The sequence below is a fragment of the Mandrillus leucophaeus genome, unplaced genomic scaffold (assembly GCF_000951045.1).
Source record: "Mandrillus leucophaeus isolate KB7577 unplaced genomic scaffold, Mleu.le_1.0 Scaffold237, whole genome shotgun sequence".
NCBI classification, from domain to species: Eukaryota; Metazoa; Chordata; class Mammalia; order Primates; family Cercopithecidae; genus Mandrillus; species Mandrillus leucophaeus.
Window position 1 is genome coordinate 1,220,727 of NW_012102443.1, and position 9,984 is coordinate 1,230,710.

At 59.4% G+C, this 9,984-nt stretch overlaps 1 protein-coding gene across 1 annotated transcript in view; it reads left to right on the forward strand.

The window, feature by feature from the left end:
* Positions 1 to 9,984, forward strand: part of LOC105541283 — a 56,307-nt gene that overhangs the window by 26,893 nt on the left and 19,430 nt on the right. The gene's annotated exons all lie outside the window — the stretch shown is intronic.

Below are 9,984 nucleotides of genomic sequence, written 5' to 3' on the forward strand. Positions count from 1 at the left end.
CTGGAAGCCAAGCTGGGCAGCCAAGGCCCCCACGGCCCCTGAGCTGGAGTTGGGAACAGAGAGAAGGGGCTACCCTGAGTCTCGCTAGAAGTTTGGTGGCAATGTTGCTGAGAAATTCTGTAGAATCACAAAAGATGGCATTTCCCACGTCTACTTTATTTTTCAAGCCCTGTGTGTTGCTGTTATGTGAATTGCCCCCAGGCGACAATGGATTGGGACCTTAGAAAAGTGGGTCCTTCGGCACCGAGGGCGGGGGCAGTGGTGGTGACCCCAGGCCGTCCTCTGTGCCTCTGTCTTGGCTCAGTGTGGAGGGCAGAGTGCAGAGGGAGGTGGGGGTGCCTGGGGTCCCCATGAGGAGCCATGGCAGGGACCTGGGGTGCAGCCTGTGTAGTACTGGGGAGCCCTTGGGGTGCAGCTGGGAAGGCCTGTGTAGAACTGGGGGCCTGCGGAGGGCAGGTCTCAGCTCCATGCCCCCCGCCTTCGAGGAACACAGGAGGCCCAGGCCAGCCCAGCAGGCTCCCCCTGGCTGCCCGCCCGGCCACCCAGTGAGGCCTGTCCCAGAGGGAGAACCATGAGCCTCCGCCCCTCCATCCCACCCTCTTCCCCATTTCAAACCTCCCACGGTGGCTTAGGGAACTGATGGAAAGTTCTGGAAGAAGCTGAGTTACGAATGAGGGAATCCAGAGTGGCCGAGCTCGTTCTCCTCCTGGACCCCCTCAGCTCAGACTGGCCCTCGCCCTGCGGGGCAGGGGCTTCGTGGCACTGTGCTCAGGGCCCGGCTGCTCCAGAGGCCGGAGGCTGGTGCAGCCGCAGTGGGCAGGGAAGAAATGGAGGCGGTGGGCAGGCAGGGCCTGGGGCCTTCTCAGTACCACCCACTCCTGCTCCAGGTGGAATGGGAGGTGGAGCTTGGAGTGGGCCCAGCGTCCTCCTCCAGGGACCCCTGTGGCCTCTGTGATTCCTGGGGTGGCAGAGGACAGACCGCAGGGGGTCTGGAGACCTCACCCCGAGTCAGAGCCAGGAGACCTGGGCTCCGGGCCACCAGGGAGGAGGGAGACGGGGGCGAGGGGGATGAATTCCGTGCGGTTTGTGGGTGGAACGAGGGGGTGTAGGGGTCACAGGAGGCCCTGCAGTTGGGCCTGTGCAGCTGGGAAATAGCTGTGCCCACCGAGGTGAGGAGACACTGCTTCCAGACGTGGAGCGCTAGGAGCCTGGAGGACCTGGGAATCCCCCACTTGTCACAGGACCAGCCCTGCGGCCCCCAGAGCCCCTGCCGGGCAGCGTGGGTCTCAGGCTGCAGCTTAACCGGAGGGGGTACTTGTTGCTGGCCAGGGTCACAGAGAGCCCCGAGCAGGCCCCAGGCACCGTCACTGTGCCGGAGAGGCCAGGGCGCGAGGAGAGCCTGGGGCTCCATCCGCCAGCGTGGCTCTGCTGCCCCATCTGCTTTCTGAGTATTTTGTGCAGAAAACTTCAACGCATCATTTTATTCTGAAAAGAGATAAAATTGGGTTTGGACTTAGAGATGGCGCGGCCCAATCTACCGCCTCCGTTGAGGGCTTCGTCACACCAGGCAGGGCTCGGCGAGCCGTGAAAGGAGGCTTGATGAGAGCTGTGCAGGCCTCGTGGCAGAGGCTTTCAAAGGCTGTGTGTGGTGTGGGGTGCCGAGGATGCCGCTTGGAGAACCCCCTTCCTGCAGGGGTTGCTGTGAAGCTTTTGAGGCCGGGTGTGTGAGACTCGCTGGCAGCCAAGTCCCTGCCGTGAGCCAGGTGCTGCCCATGCAGTTTCTTTGCCCCCGTGGCCCTGCAGGCGCCTGCCCGGGGTCAGTGAGCCCCCTTCACAGGGAACCCACGGAGGCAGAACGGGTGTGTCTGAGCCGGGGCACCCAGGCGGGAGCTAAGCCCCAGCTGGTCTGGGTCTGTCACCGCTAGTCAGCCCCGTCTCTAACACGGAGGTGCTGCCCTGGAGGTCAGTGCAGGATTCGCAGATCCTGGGCGTGTTCGTCTCGGGGGTGGCAGGAACAAAATAGCAAAGACTGCGGGGATTACAGCCACAGGGATTCATCCTCTCACTGCTCTGGAGTCTGGAAGGCTGAAATCCAGGCAGCGGCAGGGCCAGGCGGTCAGAGGCTCCCGGGAGGATCCATCTTACCCCTTCCAGCTTCAGGTGCTGCGGGCTGCCCAGCGTTCCCGGGTTCGCTGCCCCAGGCACCGGCTGCCGTCTTCCCCCCGTGTCCGCCATCATCTTCCCTCCGGGCTTGTCTTCCCCTCTTTATAAGCGCACCAGTCACGCTGGACAGGGCCCACCCTGACAACCCCCTTTTAACTAGTTATCACGGCAGAGACCCTATTTCCAAATAAGACGACATTCTGAGTGTCGGGGGTTCAGCCTCCAGCATGTTTTTTTAGGGCACAGTTTCTTCCTAATAGGGATGTGCTGTGTGTTGCCGTGTGGTTGTGATGAGTTAGGATCTGAGTAGGGAGCACTGGAGCCTCCGGAAGGACCCGGGGATGAAGGAGGAGAAGCCGATTCTGTTTCCACCCTGCAGTCCTGAAGCTGAACTTCCTGAAGAAGTGGGAAGCCCGAGGAAGCAGTGTCCAGCCCAGGGGAAGCAGGGGGCTTGGCTCAGTGGCTCTGGGGACCCGAGAGTGGAGCCACGACAGAGGACTTGCCCTGTGCACCCGGGTTTCCCAGGCCCATGCCTGGGAACGCCCAAGCATGGAGGCCTTTCCTGGCTGTTCACCGCTAATCCCCTGGGTCTCCCGAGAGTCCCGGAGGGCAGTGGGTGCCATGACAGCCTCCGGGCCCCTCCAGGCTGGAGATCTGGGGGCCCAGGGTGCTGGGTCCAGTCCCGGGAGACACAGAAGCCTGTGAGACGTGGTGCAACCAACCAGATAGGACCACCTGACCACGGCTCACAGGAGCGGCCTTGAAGGCCACAGAGGCTGTCACCAAATACTCTAGCCTGTGGGTCCAGCCCGGAAAACGTGCGGTCACATGGGACACGTGGAGAAGGGACCTGTAACAGGGACGCAGGCACATTCAGATGCGGAGAAGGGACCTGTAATGTGGCACATTCAGATGCGGAGAAGGGATGTGTAACGTGGTACATTCAGATGTGGAGAAGGGACCTGTAACGTGGACGCAGGTACATTCAGATGCGGAGAAGGGACGTGTAACGTGGTACATTCAGATGCGGAGAAGGGACGTGTAACGTGGACGCAGGCACTTTCAGTTACAAGCACTTGGGGGTTCCTAACGCCAACAGCGGGAAGAAGACACAGTGAAAAATGGCGGTGGCACCGTCTCTGCCGCAGACGCCGGGGGCGGCCCTCAGTGCAGGTGCTTCACCTGGTGTTTGTAACTCCCGGGTCACACCAGGTCCCTGAACACCAACCAGTGCCTGAGTCCATCCGGTGCCTGACCCAGGAGAGACGCAGCAGCCTTGAGTCTGACCACGTCACTGCGCCACGCGCACACTGTGTGGACGGGGCCTTCCCAGGCGGCCACCAGACACACCCGACCCGCAGGCTCTCCCACTGCATGGCCCGCAGGCTCTCCCACTGCATGGCCCGCAGGCTCCTCGTCCGCGCACCCTGACTGCAGAGACAGTGCCTGGCCCCTCCGCCGTGAGTCTGGGCCGGCCCGAGCGACCGTCCACTGTAGGGCTCAGCTGGCTCCGTGCTGAGTGACTCTCGAGGCTGGGCCGTAATCCACACCAGCCTCCGCCTCGTGCTCCCAGAACCTCCGGGATGCCCTCCTGTGAGGAAGCCCATCAGCCGGGTAGAGACGAGACCAGGGGTTCTGCCCCGCCTTCGCCGAGGTCACAGCCGACAGCCAGAGGGACATGAAGGAGCTTCCAGGGGATTCTGGCCCCAGCCTCCGAGTCTTCCCAGCAGAAGCGCAGACGCCACAGGCAAGACGTCGTCCCCGCTCTGGCCTTTCCAAGTGTGTGACCCACAGAATCCGTGCTCCTAACAGAAGCGGCAGATGCGTCCGGCCCCATGGTCCAGACAGCTCGTTAGGCGGCAGCAGCTCATCCAGACGCATCTATTTCGGACCCGCCCTCAGCAAGCAGCTCCCACCCTGGGTGGGGGGCCCAGGGGAACAGAGGGCCTCCCACAGTGTGCAGCCCTCCCCCTGCTCTGCCTCTGCCTGAGACAGTTTCCGTCGGTGTAAATGGGGCCGCAGCCTGCCCCACGGAGGGCAGGAGAGTCACAAGGCACATAAACCATGGTCCCACAGCACCTGCCACGGTGTGAACTAACCAGCATCCGTGTCACCCAACGGCGGGCGTGGACGATGTGCCAGGCCCCACCCGAGTGCCTTTCCTTCCGTACCCCGGCTAATCCTCCCCACGCCCCTGGGCAGATGGGCCCCACTCACGTTCCCACTTCACAGAAGAGAAAATCGCGTCTGAGGAGGCTGAGCTGGGAATGTCCCCGGAGCAGGACTCCTGGCCCAGGAATCCCCGAGCAGCATCTGCTTTTGGCACCGCGGTGGCAGAGCGGCTCCTGCAGTGCACGGAGACGTCACGGCCCTCAGGCCAGGCCGCACCTCCAGGGACTGTGTCGTGTGAGCCTCTGAGCTCGGCCAGCCTTCTGCTTCTTTGTTTTTTATTTTGGAGGTTATGGGATTTTTATTTTGGAGGTTCGTTTGGTTTCCTTTGTGTTTTGCCCATGGGGCTTCTATTCACAGAAAAGATTTAAGGCTAGTTTTAAAAATTTATATATAGTTTATTAAGTTGCACCTTTCAAAACCTATGTGCTGTAAGCTTGCCGTTCTCCTTAAAGATTGTACTATCATGGAAACAAATTCAATCAATAAAACGGCCTCTTTCCCCGTGGCTACGATTGTTTGACTCAGGTTGGGCAGATTAAACAATACCGTGAGGCCGGGCACCGTGGCTCCCACCTGTAATCCCAGCACTGTGGGAGCCCGAGGCAGGCGCATCACGAGGTCAGAAGCTCGAGACCACCCTGACCAATATGGTAAAACCCTATCTGTTCTAAAAATACAAAAATTAACCAGTGGTGGTGGCGCATGCCTGTAAACCCAGCTACTTAGGAGGCTGAGGCAGGAGAATCGCTTGAACCCGGGAGGTGGAAATTGCAGTGAGCTGAGATTGCGCCACTGCACTCCAGTCTGGGTGACAGAGTGAGACTCCATCTCAAAAAATGTATAATAAAATAAAATAATAATAATACTGTGAAACAGCAATTCACTGCTTTTGTGCCTTTAGTTAATTAAAGTCCCTGGAGCCTGTTAAAAACGGCACTCAAAAATGTAATGTTTATTTTCTTTTAATCATTTTGAATACCTGATTTCATACCAGAAATCCCCCCGACCAAGTGCTTTAAAAATTCTAGTTTAGTAAATTGAATTGAGACCAGATCTGGAATTCTGTGAAGCACGTCAGGACTGTTTGTAGGTGCCTTTAATCCTCTCATCCTGTCTGATTTTAAATTGCGCATCTAGAATCAATCCTCAATTACACATTTTTTTAATGGAAGCTGGAAGTTAATCTGGCAGGCTCTTTAATATTCTGACTTCCCTTAACTGTTGTGATCGTTAAACACCAGACCTCAGCTGTGGATTGAACACACCCACGTGGGTGTCGGCTTCTCTGACCATCTCCCCTGATGCTCACCCTGCAGGGCAGGAGGCCAGCCAGCGGGTCAGGGCCCTAAGAAAGCCGAGGCCCTCAGAGGGACAGAGCGCACTGCAGAGACTGAGGAGGACAGCCTGGGGAGGGTGCCGGGGACGGGCAGCGCACAGCCGCCACCGAGGCTGGAGAGTGAGGGAGGACGGGAGCCCTGGGGTGGAGGGCACCCGGCAGATGTGGTCCTGGGGACAGAGCCACTGTCAGCAGAAGACAACTGACCTATGCAGGAGGGGCCCAGGGGAGAAATGCCCCCATCTCCCCCTCCAAACAAAATTGGCTCCGTGGGCCAAACCCAGCTGCAGTGAGAGGCCAGGAGGCTGGGTCATGGCACATCCCAGGCTCAGAGCAAAGCCAGGACGACAGTGAACCCGTGTGGCGCGCGAGGGTCAGGGACCCCGGCTGTAGCCGTCGGAGAGCTTCCCTCCAGTCTCCATGACACAGGGGCCTTTCTTTTTTCTTTTTTTATATTTTGAGACAGAGTCTCGCCCTGTCGCCCAGGCTGGAGTACAGTGGCGTGATCTCGGCTCACTGCAACCTCCACCTCCCGAGTTCAAGTGATTCTCCTGCCTCAGCCTCCCGAGTAGCTGGGACTACAGGCATGTGCCACCATGCCCGGTTAATTTTTGTACTTTTAGTAGAGACGAGGTTTCACCCTGTCGGTCAGGCTGGTCTCGAACTCCTGAGCTCAGGTGATCCACCCGCCTCAGCCTGCCACAGTGCTGGGATTCCAGGTGTGAGCCACTGCGCCCGGCCAGCACAGGGGCCTTTCCGACAGCCTGACTCCTCGAGGGGCGGGGCAGCCTGTGTGACCGCTGGTTCTTTCCACCTTCATCCTCTGACAAGGCACAGCTGTGGCCACGCTGGGCATTTGCTCTTCCCCCAGCTGACCTCCTGACCTCCCCGACCTCTCCCCCGACCTCTCCCCCATCCTGGGGGCGTGGCAGTTTTCACCTTGGTGTTCTGTCTGGCAGTCAGAGGTTGCTCTACGGTGGGAGACAGGCTGAGAACCAGAACCCAGTTCTCCCTGCGAGCGACGGGCAACTCACCTGTCCCCATCACCACGCGCCCCCTCCAGCCCCATCTCCACATCCCCCGTCCAGCCCCATCACCACACACACACATCCCACCCCCTGTCCAGCCCCATCTCCGCTCCCCTCATCCAGCCCCATCACCACGCCCCCCGTCCAGCCCCATCTCCACTCCCTTCGTCCAGCCCCAGCCCTGCCGGGCCTCAGATGCTGACCGCCACTTTCCAGTCCCCCAGCTCCTTCCCTGCTCCCAACTTGTGCGCTCGGCCTGTGGAAGCACCGCAGGCTGTTGGAAGCTGCACCGTGGTCCGAGTGGCCGGCCCCCGAGGCCACACTCTGCTGGTGTTGAGAACTGCACATTGCCGCCCCTGAGGTTGCACCGCCCCTGTCTGTCCCCATGACCCTGACCACACATCCCTAAAGCTTCCCTTCATTAACATCTTTCCCATTGAGCCCAATGGGGTGAACTTTCTTTCTTGTGGGGTGTGGCAGACACGGGACTCTTCCAATAAATATTTAGGATGCAAAGCTAGCAAGGGACAGTGATTGATGGGTGATTGGCCGGTGATTGATGGGTGATTGATGGGTGATTGACGGGTGATTGGCCGGTGATTGATGGGTGATTGATGGGTGGGCTGTGACGGTGGCTGAGTCCCAGTCCCCTGGCGGGCAGGGCCTTCATAGGGACAGAATGCTGGCTGGTGCTTGGTGGTGCGTGGTGGTGCGTGGGGGAGAGCCGCGATGGACACGTGGAGGTCGGGGCCCCGGGACAGCCAGGTGGGGCCCACAGTTAGGGTTAAAGCCTGAGGGGCAGAGTGGGGGCTGTGCAGAAGCCATTTGAGGGGATGACGGAAGCGGGAGAAATAGAAATAGAACCGGGGCCTCGTGGGAGCCAGGTAAGGAGACACGCGGGGTCTGGAGGGAAGGACCAACAACACCAGAGCTGCCCCTATGAACCCAACTCTGTTTCCCCAAAGAGTGGACGCCCTACCTTCAGGTCTGTGAGGTGGGGCCCCCACCTGAGGCCCTCTGGTCTGTTGAAGGAGAAGTTGGCATGAGGGGAGGCGCTGCCCACCCAGGACGTCGCTGTGCAGGTGCCTGGGGACTGATGGAGACAACGGGTGGGGAGACCTTGTGGCCCCGGGACCTGCAGCTGAGCCCCAGGCGGACGGGAGACAGGTGCGCACCAGCCCTGAGGGGACGGGAGCTCTGGCATCGGAAGACGAGTGGGAATTCTCCCCTGGGAGCTGGAGAGCGTTGCAGGTAGAACAGCAAAGGAGTCAAGGCCTCCACCAGAGAGAGCTCCGGAGGGTGGGGAGGACGGGACACCGAGGCCACTGTGGGCACGGACAGCCCCGGGAAGGGTGTGTGGTGTGTGTGTAAATATGTATAGATCACACTGCACATTCCACTTCTGCTGGTGATGAGGTTCTGTGAACTTGCCAGGAAACAGAAGGGTTCCAGCAAGATAAAGTAAATCATAAACAGAATAAAAGAGAAAGAAAAAAACAGCAGAGAGTGAAGGGGAGCAGGTCCGAGGCCCACAGAATGCAGCCGAGCCCCGGGGCCACGCCAGGCCGGCAGCAGCACTGCCAGTGACTGGAGTGAGCGTCGTCCGGGGTCCGAGATGGGCACAGCTATTCTTGCCCCGTTCTGAGGGCTGGTTCTGAGGCCATGTCTGCGCTGAACAAGCGGAGGCTGGAAGCCAAAGGGTCCCTTTCACCAGCCACCCGGCCAGCATGGCGTGTACAGTGGGGTCTCCCTGTAGCCCTGGAGCCTGCAGGCCAGAGGCCAGGGCTGGGCCAGGGCTGCAGGGAGGGGCACGGTGACCCCCAGGCTGACGGCGGCGCCCGACTTGGCTGTGTTCCACATCCCTGTCCTGTAGGGCGACCACCCCACTCAACCCCGCCGTTTAGGGAGGGATTCCTCTCAAGCAGCCTCCCCTAAATACACCTGTTCTCAGTGTAGCATCTGTTGAATATTAAACGGCAATGATTGAAGACCACACATCCTGATGGGCCCCAAGGGGAGAGGTTCTGTGAACTGCCCAAGGACTGTGGATCTTCCTGCTTTTAGAGCGGCCGGCCCGGGTAGGGGAGCCTCTCCGAACCTCTGATCACTCCTCTCCCCACAGACACCAGACGGCCTCGCAGCAGCAGGGCAGCTCCCGGGCAGGCGGCTGCGGGAGGCCAGGCCCCTCACAAGAGGATTCTTCTCTCTGTGTCTCCCTCTCTCTGTGGTCTTCCTGTCTCTCTGTGTCACTGTCTCTCTTTGTCTCTGTCTCTCTTTGTCTCTCTGTCTCTGCGTCTCGGTCTCTGCCTCTCAGTCTCTGTCTTATTCTCTGTGTCTGTCTCTTTGTCTCTGTCTCTCCCAGTCTTTTTGTCTCTGTCTCAGTCTGTCTCTCTGTGTCTCTGTCTGTCTCTGTGTCTCTGTGTCTGTGTCTCTGTCTCTTTCTTTGTCTCGATCTCTGTCTCTCTCTCTGCCTGTCTGTCTCTGACTCTCTCTGTCTCTGTGTCTCTTTGTCTCTCAGTCTCTCTGTGTCTCTCTGTCTCTCTCTCCGCCTGTCCCCCACTCCCACATAGCTCCTGGGGTCTGACAGACGTCAATGCAGTGTAGCCCCCACCCCCACATGAAGATAAAAAATTCTCCCTCATCCTGAAAAGTACCCCCGTTCTCTTCTAAGCTTTCTGATTATTTCAAGAGGAAATTTTAGGCCGGGTTCTAGAGCGCCTCTAACGCTGCACAGTCTCAGACTGTGGTATCCGACCACTTTAACTGCGATGTGTATTTTATGGTATTTATTTGTACAGTTATCTCTCATTTTTGGCAAGAGATAATGGTCCACTCCTAAGGCAGTGATAAGGAGTTTCCTGTTAAAATTCACGCAGTTACCCTCTGGGTGGACGTGAAGACATGTGTTAGGTAAATGGTAGCATGTCCCCCGGCAGATGGCCTGCAGGTGAGGGGGCGGAGGAATCAGGCTGTCGTTCTCCTGGCCCTTCCCACAGCCTCGGGGAGGAGCTGAGGCCCAGAGAGGCTGAGTGACCTGCCCAGGGCTACACAGCAGATGGATGTGAGACTCACACTCAGGCCTGCCCAACTCCGCCTTCCACTGGCCCAGGTGCAGGTCAGCCAGGCCAGGAGCCCCCATCCCTAGGGCAGCCCCTCCCCGTGCCGGGGCCCCGCCCTCTGGCCTGTCCTGGGCACCTGCACAACCGTGGTCCCTCCAGCACCAGCAGTGGCGCGACGTCCAGGAGGCCTTGACACCGTTGCCCCTGCGGCTCCTGCCCTGGCCTC